Below are 20,543 nucleotides of genomic sequence, written 5' to 3'. Positions count from 1 at the left end.
ACGTGACTAGAGAGGAGCTCTCAGACCTACCACATAGTATATATGGGATTAGTTTCCTACATTGCTGCTCGAGCGGCTATGCTACCCTCAGAAGAGAGAGCATATGGCAGGAGAGAGCATACAAGTCATGGACGTGTGCATAGAAACAAAAATCAGCAATCATCTTGAAATAATATTCAATTGCCCTATGTACCAACTTGTGAACTTATATTCCAATATAAGTGGCTACATGTTTAAATACACTCATAGTGTGAGATGTGCATATGTTTTGTTGGGAGAAACACTATTGTAAATCTGTATGTGTACATGTGTATGTGCATGCATATGCATGTATGTGTTGATTCTATATGCAAGTGCAAGTGTGTGTGATTGTGCATGTGTCGATTCTGTATATTTATGTATGTGCACACACGTGGAAGTGTATATGTGTATATGTGCGCATATGTGTCAAGTGTGTACGTGCTAACTCTCTATGTGCGCATGTGCATGTGCGAGTGTGTGTGCCTTTATGTGTTGATTGTGTGTATGCACACGTCTGTGTGAGTGCACTTTTATGTATTAAAGCCTTAATAAAGGTTAACCTCATGCTGAGATTGTGTGCATCAACTCTATGTGTGCACACGTATGATTGTGTGCATCAACTCTATGTGTGCACACGTATGATTGTGTGTGTCGACAAAATCTCATGTGTGCGTGTAGCACTATGTTTACGCCTCTGTGTACGTGTGCATATGCATATGCACATGTATGTGTCTTTATGTGAGTGTACATAAGAGAGTGCATGTGTGCATATGTGAATAAACTATCTGGATAGGCCTTATCAATACTGTAAGGTGCTCTCTGAGATCTTTGACCTTGTGAGAAACTAATCCATTAAGTCTCTCTCATTCATATGCTTAGACTCTAACTACTTGCATAAGTAGGTCACTCAGGCCTCGTCATACACCTGGTAAAGTACTACAAGCATAAGTAGGATACTCGTGCCTCGTTATGTACCTGGTAAAGCACTACAAGCATAAGTAGGACACTCATGCCTTGTTACACACTTGGTAAAGCATAAGTAAGACACTCGTGTCATTACATACTTGGTAAAGTGCATCAAGCGCATCCTAAGCAAGTTTGGCAGTTTTTCATGAGCAAATATGAGGAATAATGCTCCTTTTTACAAAAAGTGCCACAATCCCTTCCATCCCACCTAGATTGCTCCGATATGGGAGGTGTAGAGGTAGATGCCACAATTACATTTGAACTAGTATCACCATCCAAAGTACTTGTACTATCCCTATGCTGACAAGGCGAAGTGTGCCTCAATGCTAATTATAACATTCCAAAGCCCTTGGGTAACCAATATATGACACATAATATAGGATCACAATGGGTAGTTAGTCCCATCAAGCTTATCCTCAATAGAAAGCATCCTAGATACATCATTACCTGCCATTTCAGCCTGCAAATAACACAAAATGCAAATACCCCATCTACTTGTAAGTATTGTCAATGCCCACTGAATGCAACCAAGATGGATGTTAGTAGATCACTGATGAATGAAGAAACTTGAAATGTGTAAAAAAAATGGCAGAGTGTAGAAATGTTATAGGTAAGGATGTAAAAGTCGATGATTGACAATGCTAATGAAGCTATTGATGTCGAAGATGTGATGTCGATGACAATGAAGAAGCGATAATGACAACCATGTATGCACACACCAAATGTATGCTACTATAGTGTAGAAGACCTAATATAAGTTGAACTCACACTCCCCTGGGATGTCCACAAAAAACTTATAGCTTGCGAACAAACCAAAACAGCTCAAAAGGTGCAAAAACTTTATTAACAACACACTATAGGGTATACCTTCTCCACCTAAGAGGATAGCTCAATCTAAAATAATCAAAAGAGTAGCTTGAGGAAGAGATGCCATGGGACTGAGGGATAAGAGAACCTGCTTTGATTCCAATTGTTAGAGTCGAGAGGGAGGTAGCAAGGTAACAACCCACACACATATGTAGCAAGTAAGGAGAGATAGAAAAAAATAACACTCAAAGCATACTAATCATAATAAGTGAAGTGACATGATAAGGTCACTTATACACTCACTCATAAGAGTGTGTACACATGCTTGGGGTGGGAAAACCTCTTAAAGAGGGAAAAATTACCCTAGCCCATTATTACCCTGCATCCACACATCACTACTATATAAATGGCTATATTAGAGCTATGCCATTTGTTAACCACACTGGTTAACATTATTTTTAAGTGTGGTTACGCTTCTTGTAACTCATTTTTATGTAACTGTGCCGCTAAGCGCTTCATGTAAAAGATATATGGGATGACCGAGCTTATAACTTGTGTAATGTCGGCCATAAGAATAAGCCTAGGTGTACATAAAGCTAGGAAATTAATTTTGGGCCTCTAATTGTTAAATGGGTGGCCAACCATTGTAAAAAGAGAGCTCATGTATATAAGTGACTTATGAAATATGAAAAGGGACAATCCAATCATCACATTTGAGCTCTCTCTCTCTCTCTCTCTCTCTCTCTCTCTTGTGGCTATGGTGGTAAGCTTATGTAGGTTTATGCTTGCTTACTTGATTGTTGGTGTGTGCATGTAGGTGATGGCTTCTTGGCTTGCTTCTTCTTCTCCCTCTTCTTCTTTTCTCCCACTTCTTCACTCTTGCACACATCAAGGCATGGAGTAAGGGTTGAGCTCTCCATAGCTCCCTTTCTCTTTGCCCATTACCTAGCTTGTGGAAGCTCCACTTAAGTGACACAAGTGGTGGAGTGAGTCCCTAGCAGCCTCACATAGGGGAGATAACCCTCATTAGGGTTAGCTAATTGCTAGTTCCTGAACTGACCCTTGTATGGTCTTCTTTTTCTTCTCCTTTTCATCTCTCTTGTGCAAGGAAGCATGTTCAATTTGGTGAATATCTTTGGCGCAGCTACTTGGGAATGCATTTAGCTTAGGGTCCTCCACACCCTATCACTTGTTGCTAGAGCCTTGACTTGCCCGGTTGGAATGCAAACCCATCGATAGGAGTATGTTTTAATATGCATGTTTGTTCTATTTGATCTTGTTTTCTTTCAACTAATGGAGCTCAATGGAGCATGAGGAGCTTGGGAGTCTTGATCAAAAGTGGGAGCTATAAGTAAGTGCCTAATCTTTCTCTTGAAGTTCATTAATTTCTTCTTTCCTTCAAATTAGCTAAAAAACTATAGAAGTAGCTTAATCTTGTAATTAATCTTAGGATATTAGGTTTAATCAAGCATTCTAGACATCATTGGATAGCTTGGGGTTAGCCCAAGCCATCCACAAAAAGAAAATAATAAAAAGACATTAAGAGGGCCAAAATCACAGAGATTTCATAAGGGGAACTGTGCACATTTTGTCTCGGGGCCAGTCTTTCTGAGAAAAGGGAAACTAGATACATTCCAGCTCGGCTAGTATTTCTGAGAAGTGAACGGCCATTCACTTCTCAAACATACGGTCGTATGCTTCTTAGCCATGGCTGTTGACTTCTCCTAGCTAGATCCTCCTAAATCTACTTTGTCAATGAGAGCCAGTGAGCATTAAAAAAGGAATAAAGTGCATTAAAAGGAGGATAAAGAGCATTGAAGGAGGGTATAGAGAGGGTACAATTGTATTGTCAGGGGAATATCAGAGGGTAGCTCTCAGGAGGGTATAAAGAGGGTATAGTTATACTATCAGGAGGGTATAAAGAGGGTATAGTTATACTATCAGGGGAATATCAGAGGGCAGCTCTCAAGAGACGTGTCGTTTTTTTGACATATTCAGGAGGCCTGCCAACCCTTGAAAGTAAATGTCCATACCTCTACAGATGTACGGCCGTTCTCCTCCATAAGCCACAACCGTTCCAACTTAAGCCTATGCATGTTCCTTCCCATAGCAAACGGTAGTTCCCTTCCCTTAGTGAATGGTTGTTTCCTTATCGTGTCCGTTCCTTCTGAAGTAGACGCCCGTACCAACTCATACGTATAGCCATGCCCTTTCCCTTAAAAAAAACAACAACTAAAGGGTCCCCTTTTCAGAGGGTGAGTGACACCAGCAGTTGTCACATTCATGCACCTACGTTCAAGGAAATTGGTGCAAAACAACCCTCTATTCCAAGGGCGCAAAATCTTCCTACGTGCAATCACTTGTGAGGTCTAATCCTTCAGTCAACATAGCATAGAGTCAAACGGTGTTACTCCTTGATAGCACTAGCAAGAGCGAAGAACATCCTAGCACGGGATGCACTACCCTGACCTACAGGCAGGAGGGTTGGCTACCTAGTGCACGGATATACCACTGAGCCTTTAGCAAGACCTTGAATCCCCTGCACATTCACATAAGTCTTGCTGCGAGATTCAAGAACTTTATCTTGGGACACGTGCAATCAACAATCCTCACCAGGGATAGAGGCATAGAATGCCAGCTGGAGAGAGATGTCATGCCACCGGTAGACCCTAGACAAGAGATAGGGCAAAGCGAGAGTAACCCGATCCAGACTAATCCAGTAGTTTGGGGAGCAATACCAACTACTGGGATGACTAACTCATACCAAGACCATAGGTCCATATGGTTCCAAACATAGACCTTCATGCCACACCTTTTCTATTATCTCTAGAAACAAATATTCTCTTATTGTGCATAAAATTTACCTTCTCATCATAAAATGGATTTGTGAGCCATCTTGTGACTCTACAACAAAATTGCAAGAGCTTTTTTAAAGAACAGAAACTTTTGTCTGTATCACAGGGAAAAAACAAACCTAGGTCAAGAGCCCACTCACCAGGGTGGTCTAGAGACCTTCAATTAAAGAGAGAGAGCCCGCCTAGAACAATTCTATCCACACCCAGTACCTATGTACCAACAAGACTTGTCTCGCAGAATATATCCTAAATACCATATGGGCCCTTAAGAATCACAAGCTGGTCCACCAATGAGGCAAGGACCATAGATGGGATAATATCCATCTAGTCTCCCTGCCTATTATGCCCCAACCCACACCAGCCCTGGCCATGGCAAGATTGACTCTAGAAGTGTTGAGGATAGCCATGGAAATAGGGAGAGGATGGCTGCAGGAATAACACCACTGGTACGTTCAGCCGATGTAGGGGCCAAGACAAGAGAGAAATAAACATGCCCACATTTCTAAACTGATTACCAAGTTTGATGGGACTAGAGACCCCATACCCCATCTGGAAATGTTCAACCAGATCTGTGAGGCATTCGGCCATATAGACGATCAAGTTAGGGTGAGTGCTACCTTTGACGCTTTGAAGCAGGCTTTCAAGGTGGGATATTCATAACAAGGGACTCGATGGAGCCCAATCGAACAGTTACACAACGTAAGACAGAAGGATGGAGAGTCCATCTGAGATTTTATCAACCGAGTGAGATATCTCCATTCTTGCTATAATGATAGAGAAGTTCTCGTATGAAAGACTAATTGGGAGGTTCCTAGAGAGCCCTGAAGATGTACCCTTACATAACTCCTTGTACAACATAGCCCACAATTGCTTTGAGTAATGTTGCAAGAGTGCCATGGACTTTGAGGACAATTTCAAAGGAACTCGTTCGCGACAATTACATGAAGGCACATCTGAGGCATCCTTCAAAACTACTAGCACAAGATCTGAAGGGAAAGGGAGAGAGTCCACTTCAGGAAAATAAGTGGAGCAGCTGGCAGCAGAGCTGCCTTAATGTAGCAAATGACCCAACACTAGAGAACATGCCAAGGTCGGGATCAAGTTGGGCAACCCCATCTTTACCCAAAGAGAGAACTAGTATGGTGTTCCCGATAACCATACCAGCGCACGGAGTGTCCACACTTGAGACCCCAACCTACTCTCTATTGTGCTTACTATCAACAGTGGGGTAATCATGAAACCACTAATTGTTACCACCAAAGAGCTGCCAAAGCATAGGCTCTACCCCAAGCCTTGCCTCCAAACCCAAGACAACCGCTGGCCCTGTGAGCACCGAAACTACACAATGCACCTCAATCGGGCCCTCAAATGGCTCCAAGAGGAATTCTTAAGGTGCCTGAAGTACCCTTATCACCCCCCCAGTTCTACCATCGCAACCACCATTACCTCGAATCACCCATGTTCACTAGTCGACCCTGATAGAGATCTTTGAAGAAGGTGAGGAAGGAGAAGTTGCTAATATTACCACCTTCAAACCCATTAAATAGTCCACCCTCTCAAATCCTGAGTCACTATGTGATGGAGAGAGAACATGTGTACCCGGTTCGCCGGTGTACCTAGTAACCCCAACCTCGCAGGGTCGAGACTTGAATAACATGACCAAATGACCATCTATGCAATGCTATCATTATGCAGGACCCCATTGAGTAGCTGACTGTCCGGTCAAGAAAGAGATGGCTAGTACTCATGTGAGTACTAGCCACCTTAACTCCCCTATGTACAGGGTGTGGAATAGACCTTATTTACAAGGACTTTCCATTGAGAACAAGCAATGGGGAAGGCACACAAGGCTAAACCTAGCACTAGCATTAACTTACTGAGTGTACAAGATGGCTTCATCCATACGGTGCCTCTAAATACAGTTACCAAAATGCAAAGTAGAAGAAGAGCTATAGCTCATGCTGCCACCGCTGAGGCATCGACCTCGCAAAATCAGGGAAACCTAGAAGATGCAAAGATTCTATCCCCTAAGAAAATCTTGGAACAAGCACACTTATGAAAGAAAAAGGCCACAAAGATAGGCAAAGGAGATAGCTGTGTGGTGATAAAGAGTGGGTCCAATGATGGGACAACCACTAATGCGTCGTCTTCCTCATCTGATGGGGAGAAGATGCTACCCTTAGCCCCTCTAGCGAGAGGGTGAATAGATCCCAATCAGCTACCCCGAAAGTTACCTGAATACCCAAACCTTGTTGAAGAGAAGGAAAGGCTGACATATGATCATGAATTGGGCAAGGACAATCAAGCCCACTTAGAGGAGGAACCTCAAGTAGCACACCTTGCGGAATGTCCCCCTATGCTAGACATACAACCAAATAAGGAAACCCAAGAGTGTAACAAATGTCATGATGACCAAGTACCTCCTGAGAGAAGTACTTGGAAAATTGAGCCAGCAGCCAGGCAACCCACACCAAGAAGATCTTGTTGTTTGCGGATTATCTCAAGAACCTGAGAGACGTTCGCTTAGAAGAACGGACACAGAAGCTCATGTTCCGATACCCTATACCCCCATAAAATCCTAATTCTAGACAATGGTGATCCCACCCAAGGAATTGTATCTATTATGAGACATTGGTAGTCTTTCCTCCTTCCTTTCTTCTCAAATCCAAATCCCCATTGGCACCTTGCTTTAAGGGAGCTTGATCTTATGAAAAGATTTGAAAGATTGGATGGAAGGACGCCTCGGACTAAGAATGGAAGAGCCCGCGGAACTAGGAAGTTTTGACGAGACTGAGATAAGGATGGATTCGTTGAGAACAACAGGGAATCACTGGCGTCCGTATGGTCTGAGTCAACAAATTAGGACAATACTTTGAAGGAGATGAACTCAGCACAAGGAGCAGGAGTGAGCATTGTTACCAAAAACCATGCTGGGAGAAATGGGGAGCATCTACCATGGATGACATGGTCTTACTCGTGAAACTTGCGAACAGAGCCATCGCAAAGCCCATAGGCCTTCTGCAGGATTTGAAAATAAAGATCCTCAAAACCAACTTTTGTGGTGATGAACTTTGGCCACCCAGCAGCTTGTCTCTTACAATTGCATCCTAGGGTGTCCCTTCATGAGGGAAACCAAAACGATCCATGATTGGGACATGAATCATATCTACATTTGAAAGAAAAATCAAACATTAAAGGTCAATCTGAAGTCCATCCTATGAGTGGTTGACTTTTCATAGAGGATTCAGTAACAATGACCAGATCCACTGCAATCCACTTGTGCCAAACATGCCATAAGACGATTGATGAGGAATGGGATAGCATAGAATTTGCACCCCTTCTAGAGCTAGAAGACTCTGAGAATTTGCACCCCTTCGAGATCTAGAAGACTTTGAGAATTTGCACCCCTTCTAGAGCCAAAAGACTCTGAGAATTGGATGCATATCCTTGCTACCTTGGACATACTTCCAAGATGCACGGGTACAAGATTTGCTACAGTTGGGCAAGAAATCATGTCCCTCTACATGCTCAACATCACATGCATGCCCGATGCCACAAGCCATGAGCCTGGGAGTGGCAATGAGGAAGGACCATTACAGAGAAACCATTTACACAAAACTTGTAAACCCAACAACTTTCTAGGAAAAGAGGCATACATCTTCCTGACCAAGCCGGAGGAACATTGGTTGAGATACGTTGAGGCTATTAACACACATGTATATTTTTGCCATGCCTGGCAAAAGGAGCTCGACGACATCCCCATTCCAGCTCACACAAATTGCCGCTTTGTGTGCAAAGCATGAAATAAAAAGCTAGCACTCGTGGAAAAAGAAGCCAAAAAACTGATGGAAGAAGAAAGCTTTGCCACTTTGTGCAAATCACAAAACAAAAGGCTGGCACTCGTGGAGAAAGAAGCCAAAAAACTGATGGAAGAAGAAAGTGCTAAAGCTAAGAAGACTAAACAAGTCCCCAAGCACTTCAGGGCCTTCAAAGTTGTAGACCGTGTTGTACAATATAACACGGCCCAAAGAACCCATAATGGGAAGCTAGGAACATCTTATGATGGTCCAACCAAAGTCAAGGAAATCTACCTGGCAGACCCATCTACATAGGGGAAGATCTGACCAAATTCAAGAAAATTAACCTAGCAAGCCCATGCAAAGATCCAAGACCCATCTACATAGGTGAAGACCTCTCGGCTGAAGAAGAAAAAGACCTAGTATCTCTCCTTGTAGAATTTCAAGATTGCTTCACATGAAAGTATACGGACATGAAGGGCGTGCCTCTCGAAGTGGTCAAACATACCATCCCTATGGTAGAGGGGGCGAGACCAGTGAAACAAAGAGCCTATCCTATGAACCCCAAATACTCCAAGATGGTCCAGGAGGAAATTAAACGACTTATAGTTGGATTCATCTACGAGATAGAGCACACAGAATGGGTTTCACCCATAGTGATAGTGCCCAAAAATAACAATAAAGTGCGAGGGTGCATGGACCTCAAGAAGGTCAATGCCGCCACAATACGGGATCACTATCCATTGCCTTTGAGAGAGCATGTGCTTGAGAGAGTTGCAGGAAAGGAAGCCTACAGCTTCCTTGATGGATTCTTTGGGTACAATCAAGTGTTGATCGATCCAAAGGATCAACATAAAACAACGTATGCATACCAAGTCATGCCATTTAGGCTGACCCAATGCCCAAAGCACCTTCCAACACCTAATGTGCACGGCATATAAGAAATATCTCCGAAAATTCCTTGAAGTCTTCATGGATGACCTCTATGTCAACTCTCGTGGAAAGCACATTTGTGGTGTCTACGAAAAGTGCTTGAGATGCCGACTCTACAAGATCTCTCTCAACCCTCTCAAATGCCAATTTTGGGTCCGGCATGGGGTAATCTTAGGACACATTGTCTCGGAATCTCCACCGATGAACAACAAGGTGTGACTCATTCTTAAGTTGCCACCCCGACCAATTTCAAAGGAGTCCAACAATTCATAGGACATGTTGGATATTACTGACATTTCATCTTCATGTATGCCAACATTTCTTGTCCCCTTTATAGACTCTTGGTAATCTTTGAATGGACAGAGGAGTGCCAACAGGCTATAATACCCTGAAGAAAGCCTTGGCAAGCACCCCCACCTTGCAATCTTAGGATTGGGAGATATGTCATGTTCACAGCTTGGCTTAGCCCGACAAACACAATAGGCATTTCCCTATTAGTCACCAAGGCAGCACGAAACTATACCACCATGGAAAGAGAAGGGTTAGCAATGGTCTACATGGTTAAAACGTTTTGCCATTATCTTTTGGCGATTAAGTTCATTTTCTTTGTGGACCATCAAGCTCTCCTTTGCCTTGTAAATAAACCCTATATCACTAGCAAAATCACCAGGTGGTTGCTAACTGTGCTAGAATTTGACTTTACTACCACAGTATAAAAAGGCTCATGGGGGCGAGCCACCGGTGGGTGTTGATGAGATGACCTGTGAGATGCCCCCTTGTTCAAGCTATGCTTGATTCTTGAATGGGGAGAGGAAATTGCACACTTCCTCTTGCTAATGGCCTAACCACCAAACCACTTAACAACAAAGACAGTGTGAGATGCCTCATCAACAAGGTTGCCCCCTATCAGTTGATCGCAGGGAAACTTTATAGGCAAGGCAAAGATAGAATCATGAGACGCTGTGTCCGAGAGGTCGAATATGTCTTGGTTCTAGAGCAAGCCCACTCTGGAATCGCAGGCGGACACTTCGCGTAGATATCACTTCTTGAAAAATCCTACTAGCAAGACTGTGATGGCCCACTTTGTTTGGAGATGGTGTAGAACACATCAAACAATGCGATGAATGCCAAGTGGCAATTCCACAGAGTAAGGACAGAATGCCCCTGAATCCGGTTGTGTCCTTAAAGCTATTTGAGAGTGGGGCATTGATTTTGTGGGACCCAATAGTCCAGCTGCCCAACCAGCACGATACATTCTAGCGACCACGGACTATTGCACGAAATGGATTGAAGCTAGGGCCACCCGAAAAGCTAATGCAAGGTCAACGATGAAATTCCTTTATGAGTGTGTGATTACTCATTTTGGGTGCCTCTTGTGATGATGAGTGACAATGGCACACACTTCATCAATGACATTATATAATTCTTGCTATAAGAATTCTTGGCCACCCACCAGAAATCCTCTCCCTACTACCCCCAAGCCAATGCTCAAGCCGAAAGCACAAATTGTATTATCCTGACCAAAACAATAGAGGCCAACCAAAATGATTGGGAACAAAAGTTGCTGGCAGCACTTTGGGCCTATCACACTGCATATAAAGTAGCCACAAACTTTTAGTCTAGCCTATGGTACTGAAGCTATGGTACTGAAGCTGTCATGTCTATGGATTCTTGGTGCCCAGCTTAAGAGTGGCAGTACAGGAAAAACTCACAAGCAATGTCCTGAGCGACTAGCTTCTGGAGCTTGATGAAACATGCCTCATAACCGTGTACATCATGATCGTGGAAAAACTAAGGCGCAAACAGTGGTTTGATGACTGACTTAAGGACAAAGAAATGGATGAGGGGGATATGGTCCTTCTCTACATCACTAAAAATCACAAAAAGAAACTCAAATACAGAGGGCTACGACCTTTCCTAGAAGTGACTGAAATAACCCCACAAGGTGCAGTGCGCATCGAAACCCTCGATGATGTCAAGATGGTAGGCTCTATTTTAATGGTAGTAAACTGAAAAGCTACTATGGCCCCCTCATGCAAAATACATTAAGGGCCATCCACCTCAAAAACAGCAAAAAGATCAACATGAAGAAATGAAGGAATTGGCAAAACACGAAGCCAAAGAATGGCAAGAAAAACTTAGGGGCAAACACATCATAGTAAACATGGCCCAAGTAGTGGACCTCGAACAAGAGGGCTGGAAAATGAAACTCGCTCGGTTGTGGTTAGGAATGACCACCTCAATGAGTTTCACACAAAAATTAGCACTTGTTGATATAGGAGCTAATCATAATCTAATGTCCTATGACACGTGGCACTCCCTTGGGAGGCCAACATTGGTGAACACCTCGGCCCCACGGTCACTACTATCGCTTCACATTCGGTCGAATGTGAAGGTACTATCGCTTCACATTCGGTCGAATGTGAAGGTACTATTACAATTCTGTTTCACATTGGAAATAAACCCCTTGGAAGGAAAGTTTTATGTAATGCCTACAAGGACAATGCGTGAAGAGATCCTTCTAGGACGCAAATGGATGGGACACAATGGGTGTCAAATTGATTGTTGGGATGCAAGGATGACAACCTTGCAAAACTGGCCTCAGGGCAATTTACAGTCCTGATGATGATAGACAAAGAGTCCTTGTTACCGAATCACCCACCCCAAGCTAGCCACTCTCTTCCCACAACCCCAATCACCCTACTCCCCGACCAACATAAAACTATGCCACCCAAAAAGAGGCCTCTCCCTCACCTAAATATTACACCGATTCATCTAACCTCATCTGCACCGAGCTCCAAAGCAACTCAAGCACCAAACAAAGAGGCAACTAATAGTCTACATTCAATAACGCAACTAATGGGCTGCAAGTACACACTCGACCCCGCTGGACCCAACCCAATAATCCTCACTTTGCTAGGTGCCCAATAAGATCCTTAAAGCCCAAGGTTATTTTGAGGGCGCTACAACTTTGTGGATTCCTTGAAGATTCACTTCCCCCACTCAAACCCTAGCAAAACCCAATACTTGCACCTCGTGCTTCTAATAAGATAGCCACAAGCCCATAGGATATAGGAAAACCTCAGGTGAAGACCTTCAATGCAATAAAACCATCATTGCCACCAACCTCATCCTCACACTGCAACTACCTAGAGGTGGGTCCCTAAAGCTCTCCTAAAAGCTCAATAATTCTATGAAGGCAATCGGCACATCTGGTTACCGCGAGGCTCTGACTTGCACCGTTCCTGCTCTCACAATCCCAACACCACAAAAATTCCAATGGCGGCCCAAGGTAGCCTCCATTGTCGCCCACAAATACTACTGCGCAGGACAATGGAAAGCAAAAATTCAGGAGGATGCCACGGCCATCCAAGCCCTGTCCACTATCTCCAACAGTGATATACTTTCCACCTCGGCTACTCCATCAGCCCTTATCATCCGACTCTCTCGATGCACCCCCACTCAACCACTCAACCACTCGCTTCTCCATTCCCCCATTACCAAGCCACTCCCTCCGATGAAGCATCCAAGCAGCTACCAACCTTGCCAAAACCTAATTGGAGCCGCCTTCTCACTCTCACAAATTGGGCAAGGAGTTAGCACAAAACCCACGATGGGGTGCTGGCTATATAGCCTTAGGGTATAAAACCTATTTACAGGGTGCCCAAAAAAAAAGAAAAAAAGAAAAGAGAAAAGAAAAGAGAGGATGCCATGGCCATTCACTTTTAATCTGCTTATCCATGGCCATTCACTCTCACTTCTCAGAGGTATGATTGTACCCGGAAATGTCACGGCTATTCAATCTCACCTTCCTTACCCATGGCCGTTCACTCTCACTTTCCTTATCCACGGCCATACCCTTCCATATGCCACATCTGTTCACTCTCCAAAGCCAGGCCATTTACTCCAAATCTGCTAATCCACGTCCGTTCACTCTCACTTCTCAGACGTACGGTCATACCCTTCCATGTGCCACAGCCATTCACTCTCACTTTCCTTACCCCCACAGCCATACCCTTCCCTGTGCCATGGCCATTTGCTCTCACTTTCCTTACCCACGGCCGTACCCTTCCCTATGCCATGGCCGTTCACTCTCACTTTCCTTACCCACGATCGTACCCTTACTACATAAGCCATGGCCATTCACTCCGCTTAGCCATGACCGTTCACTCCAAGAAGCCATGCTCGTACCTTTGGTGGAAAGCCACGGTTGTACCTTCGCGAGCCCACGTCCATACCTTCCTAGGAAATCTATATAAAGGGCCCACCACCTTCATTTCCCCCACTTTTCTCCCTTCACTCTAGCCAAACTCTTGCAGTTTTTCCTCTTGAGCTGTTATACCTCCTTGCCAACCTTTTATCCTCCCCGACTCATGGAAGCCCAAGCCTAGTCAGGCTCCTCCTATGAGGTCCTTCCTCATACCTCCTAGAAGAAGAAGTGACCTGTTGGCCATCGCTTTGAGGAGTACGCGAAGCATCCAACTCAGCTATCCCACGTTTGCAAAACTATCATGAGGCAAATCTCAATGGCCACACCATCCATAGTCTCATGAAGAATACCCACAAGGTTGAGCTTAAACTGCTTTATTACACAGAACCTTGTTATCATGCTGTAGTGGACCCAACCATTGTGGCCCGCCTGGAGAAAATAGGGCTCGACGGCTTGCCCACCCTTCAGCCCTGGGGCCTCGATCTCCTAAACTACTTTTATTTTATGGAGACGTATGATGCCAACCAAGCTATAGGGCGGGTCATTGTTGATAATGAGGGCAAACCAAGAGTACCACCTCAGCCTAGACCTCGTTTCGGGATGCCCTTCATCTTCCCCGCATCGAACAATCCTATGTCTGGCTCAACAATGTCATGTGCTATGTGTGCGATCCCTACTAGGGGCCGAACTCACAAAGGACGGAGTGGAGTGGTAACACATCTCTTGCCCTGAACTCGTAATGGCGGCCAAGTCCTTGACCCTCTTCCTCAACACCCACTGGAACGAGAGGTTTAACCATTGTAATCTGTCCACCTTAACTCGTGTCCACCAAGGTGTCCAAGTAAATTGGGCTGAGTATTTACGTAAAGAGATTCATTCAGTCTACTACTCCAACCCCAGGGAAAGCTCGCCACCTCCTCTCTCTTTACGAAGGTGATCTCCCATGTAGCGAGCTGGGAGGAGCTACCACAACCCGTTTGCATTCAAAGCCCGACTACCCCAAACCCAGACCCTCTCTAAGCTCTCCGCCCCCCAAACGCCATCACGTAGAGATCCGATATAGGAGGAAGCCCACAGACAGGTTGCTTCTTCTATGGCCGAAGTTCAGCTCAAAGTTAAAGAGGAGGAAGAATCCCGGTGTGCAAAGCGCAGGAAGAGGAGGACATCCACCGCACCACCCAATTCTGTGATGAAAACCTCATCGAAACCCTTAGCCCCAGTGGCCACTACTTCCCCTCTCGGCCCTCGACTTTTCCAGAAGAAGAGACCTCATCACCCTCCTCCTCTCAAAAGCACACAATGGATACACTATGCTAGGTCCACGCGGCCCATTTCCGCTCGCCTACTCCAAAGGAATTAGATCCACCAATGGAGCCATACCAGATTTTTTCCCAAGGTTTTTCTAACCTCACCCACGAGCCAGTCACCTCAATTATGGATTACATGCAACATCAATAGGAACAGGTGACAACCGCCCGACAAAACCCCCACCAACTCAACCTCCAATATCATGCCCTTTGCCTCAATCTATTGCAACACGATATTTTCCTTGATGACCCCATCTCCCCCACCAAGCTCTCTTACCTCGTCTCAACAAACTTCCCTCCAACTCCCTATCCATTCTTGTGACCCTTTTCTTCCAAACCCAAATCTCTTTTTGTGACCCTACATTCCTCTTCACACTTCCCATCCACCTACTTACCTGGCTGCAAACCTCATCAACTGGGCCAATCTTATGCGGTATGGGCATGTCACGGATGATGATGCCACCATAGACCTTTCTTTTCCTCATAGCCTCTGCCTCTGCCCATACCCTTACCCTGCCTCCAAATCCTGCAGCCCTCCATCTCCTCGAGCACCAGGGTTGGGAGACCATCTACTGGGCCTACAAATCTCTTGTTAATGGGAGATCCTACCCTATTTTCCCTATGGGCTTCTCGTCCTTTACCACCGATGCTACCTTCAGTTGCAAGTCATCATCGTCACTAAGATCACATAATTTAATGATTACCACGTGGGATACCCTTTCGACATCTCCCCTCTAAAGAGGTAGAAGAAGCCCGAGCCTTGTTTTTGCTTTGAACGCCCCAACTACAATGATGATGATGACAAAACGGCAATGGTGGGGCAGGCAGTAGTAGCAAGCCCACCAATGATCCATCCACCCCCTAGTTTCCTCCTCATCACCCTCTACCCTCTACCCTTGCCACATCACCCACTCCACCTAGGGTCCAGCTCCCAACCCCCACCCCACCCCACTCTGGGACCCATCACCGTACTTCAACACCCCCCACCTCTTCACGCAACCCTACCCATTTTCCCCTCACCATCCTTAACACCCCCTCCTATTCCCTCTCCCCCTTTTCCCCTCACCATCCTTAATACCCCCTCTTATTCCCTCTCCCCCTCCATCACCCACACCTCTATCACCATCTCCACTTGCCCCCCCCCCATGCATCTCACTGATCTACCCTTGACATCAACAAGGCCCCCACCCTTCCTCGACACCACCCTCACCCACTGCTATCTCTTCTTTTTAGTTGACCCTCCACCTCCACCTCCATCGTAATTCCTTGTTGACCTCCCTTCCCCCACACCCTTGGAAGAAGGCAAGATTCCATTGCCACCCCCATAGGAACATAATGAAGTGGACCCGCCACTCAACCCTCTTAAATGGTGCGACCCTTTGGATCGCATGATGGAGTTCAAGCAAGAGGCCATCGCCACCCCCATAGGAACATGATGAAGTGGACCCGCCACTCAACCCTCTTAAATGGTGCAACCCTTTGGATCACATGGAGTTCAAGCAGGAGGGCTAAACACAACGCATGGAGGTGCCAACATCTGTACCGACAATGTGGAGGTTACCATCGGCCCCCTTCGACACTTGACCCATCACCTTTGAGATTATGGGTGAGTAACCCGTTTGGCGTCAACCCCTTCTGCAAAAACTCTATATTTGGGAGGAATACTACAAGGCACCTCGGCACATACCTACCTATCTGCAAACGCTGGGCCTAAGACTTGTTTCAGCAAGACCAGATAGCGAACTCTAAATTGCAATACAACTTCCCTTGGTTTTCCCCATCGCCCATGCATTGAGGCCAGCATGCTAACAAAGATGCATGCCTTTATCAGCCGATATGATCAGGTTCCTGGCCCTGCTATTGTGGCCACCATCAGATATGATCAGGTTCCTGGCCCTGCTATTGTGGCCACCATCAGATTTTTCAACCTCATCATCTTGCTCTTGCAAGCCTTTCCAGAATGATACCACTACCAAGAGTGTAGTCAAGGCCTCTCCTTTGATTTCAACAAAGGCCCTATCTTGAAGTAGTTTTTTGGATACTATAAACACATCCAATGGATGCTTGATTGGCGACTACAGACCTTTGAGGTCATGATGGAAACAACATTCTAGACCAGCCACAAAGTCTTTCACCGACCCCCCCCCCCCCCGTATCCCAAATCATGGTTTGACTTCATCCAAATATATTTCATCTACTACTACTATTGATTATACTTGCCAACTCTCTCCGAGGACGGGTCTAAATTAGGGTGGGGGTATGTTAACCACACTGGTTAACATTATTTTTAAGCGTGGTTACGTTTCATGTAACTCATTTTTATGTAACCATGCTAAAATGCTTCATGTAAAAGATGTATGGGGTGACCGAGCTTACGACTTGTGTAATCCCGTCCATAAGAATAAGCCTAGGTGTACATAGAGCTAGGAAAATGAAATATGAAAAGGGACAATCCCATTATCACATTTTAGCTTCCCTCCCTCCCCTTCTCTCTCTCTCTCTCTCTCTCTTGCTCTCTCTCTCTCTCTCTCTCACACACACACACACACACACACTCTTGTGGCTATGGTGGAAGCTTGTGTAGGTTTATGCTTGCTTACTTGATTGTTGGTGTGTTCCTGTAGGTGATGGCTTCTTGGTTTTCTTATTTTTCTTCCTTTTCTTGTCTTCTTCCACTTCTTCACTCTTGCACACATATGAAGGCATGGAGTGGGGGTTGATCTCTCCATAGCTCCCTTTCTCTTTGCTCATTCCCTAGCTTGCGGAAGCTCCACTTAAGTTACATAAGTGGTGGTGGAGTGAGCCCCTAGCAGCCTCACATAAGGGAGTTAACCCTCATTAGGCTTGGCTGATTGCTAGTTCCCGAACCAACCCTTGCACGGTCTTCTTTTTCTTCTCCTTTCCCTCTCTCTTGTGCAAGGAAGCATGTTGAATTCGGTGAACACCATTAGGCTCCATTTATCACAACTTCGGGTAAAACTTAGCATGAATACATTTTTAAGCCAATCAATTTTTTCTCATGCTTTAAGATTCTATAACATTGGTGAGCCTTCCCATCTAATGTTAGGGAAAAAGAATAAATCTTTGTTAGTCATCTATGGGCCCACATGTTTCATAGGTAGCCTAAAAGATTTCTAATATTGAATTAGGTTTCCATCACTCGTGAATCTTTGTATCAACTTTACTATATAATGTGCCTTCATCTATGTTAGCCTTGGTGCATGAGCTATGCCCATTTCCCTAGCCACCTCCTTCCTATTTCATTAGCCATTCTATATAGATTAGCTAGGTAGTTGTGGCTAGGGGTTTTTCTGGTGGCATTTTCTCGCGAGCACTTTTTTGGAATCGGGTGAGTAGATTCCAAAAAGATTTCCTTCCCCCTCCATCAAGAGAGAGAGGGACAAAGAGAGTTGGAAAGAGATTCATGACATAATTATTTGAGAGGGAGAGGGTGAAAGAGAGCCAGAGGGAGTGAAAGAGAAAAACATGACAACATTGCATCCTCTACATTAAGGTTATTGCTTCAACTTGAAAATAAAACTAAGTTCATTCACATGCAACTTTCAAATTCATCACTGTTGTACACCATCATCTTTACTTCTATGGGCCTCACTCTCGGGTGTGAAGGCACAAAGTAAGTGAACGACGTACATACCCTTCTACACTTCCTCGAGCAAGACATGATCAGATGCATCGTTAATAAAACCATGAGCTCACCATATTGCAATTAAGCCCACCACTTTAGTCTTCACTAGAGAAATATCATCATCATTACCACAGGAAGTGGAAAAAGGATGTGAGACCTTTCCATGCTGCCTTTGAGCAAGACACGATCAGACGCATCATCAATAAAACCATGAGCTCACCATATTGCAATTAAGCCCACCACTTTGGTCTTCACTAACGAAATATTATCATTACTAGGAAGTGTGTTGAAATATACAAGTGAATAGGGTGTGTGTGGGAACAAGCTCTTGGATAGAGGCTGTAAAAGAGGAGATGTAATTGTGAAAGAACCTGTGAAAAGGTGAGAAGAATCTACTGGGAGAGAATAATGGGTAGCATGAGGGAATTTAGGAGTGTGGAGATATTCTGGGAGATATTCAGGGAAAAGAGAAGAGGTGGAGAGAATCAGGCAAAAGGTGGAGATATTCAGGGAGTGAATCATGGAGAAATCAATGGGATTAGATGCTTGATGTAAACTCTATAAATTGAGGCATAGCCCTAATGAGAATTTGCTGATTTTTGAGTATCCATGCCTACATTAATCTATGTGCTAATTATTCACTAATTACGTCTTAATCATTTCTTAATCACTTTGTTAATCATGTTGATTCTAGTGTATGATCCACCCTAGCTCATCATTATGCTCAAATTTCAACATGGTATCAGAGCCATGCCTAGAATCAACCAGATTTATGAGCCCATTAGTGAATTAATCAGGATTAGTAAGATAATTAGCAAAAAAATCAGTTTTTAGTGAGTTTTCACTCTTCCCCTTCACCCCCAGCCAGTGGAGGGTCTCTAGCATCTAGCACAGTTCAAATTAGGTCTTGTGCTTCTAACACAAGCTAGCTAAGCTCCTTGGCTACCAGCCCATCTACTCCACGCAGCAAACCGCCGGCGGAAGCAGCGAATTTTCGCTAATTAGCAGGCGCCATTTTTTTAAAGCAGTTTGAAGATTTCTCTTTGCTCAGTTCAAATGTCTTCAATTCCTCTTAGCACAAAGGGTAATCAAGCATGCTCTACAAGCTGGTGAAGACAGAAATCAATTTCATCAAGTCTACAGAGAGATCCAAGCTCTTCATCAAATCTGCAGGTGACTTTGGTAAAACAGAGATTAAGCTTTCATTATTTGGTCAAATCTTATGTTTCTTGGCTTAATCCTCTACTAGACTCATTGCTATTGATGCCTTTGAAAGCATTTGAGCTCATTTGAAGTGGAAGGCACCAGATCTGAGCTCCCCGCATACTCTGTTTTCTGCACACAAACCAGAGCATTAATTTGCTAATCAGTGATTAACAAGTACTAATCACTGTACTTTGGTGCAATTGAGGGTTCAAATTAACCATTAGGTATCTGATACAGATCCCTATAACTTCAGATTTCAAATCGGAGTTGGTTTGATACTCCAACCATCCCGTACAAATTGGTTACCCTTGATTCAGTGTAATTTCTGGTAAAATTGTGCTGATAAAATTGTGAAAATCATCATTTTGCATTTAACCCTTGGTTAATGCCTGTAAATCTCACTCAAATTCAAGATTATTCACAGCCAGAATTGCATTTGGAATGTGCATGAGAATGAATGCTATACGCATTATGTATTGGGCACATTTTATCAGTGTAAAAATGGGAACAGACACTGCCCTTGTCCAGATTAAGGCAAGAGGTAAGACCTCCCGCATAAATTTGGGTTTGCATTGCATAATGATACAAAATAAACATAAAAAGCCCAAAGGAACTGTCAGCAAAACATTGAAACATGTTGCTCACATGGAGCAAAATGACCTGACGGACGAGCTCATGGCCCCAACCATGAAAGAAGAAGAATATCTCTTCCCAAGAAGAGGATCCACACCGAGAAGAAGACCTGAAGGAAGACATGGACACGAGAAGAGAAGCTGCCACAAGAAGAGAAGCTGC

This window comes from Cibotium barometz, chromosome 19 (genome assembly GCF_041138505.1).
Source record: "Cibotium barometz isolate CiBa-2024 chromosome 19, ASM4113850v1, whole genome shotgun sequence".
Lineage (NCBI taxonomy): Eukaryota > Viridiplantae > Streptophyta > Polypodiopsida > Cyatheales > Cibotiaceae > Cibotium > Cibotium barometz.
Note: the sequence above shows the minus strand (reverse complement) of the source record.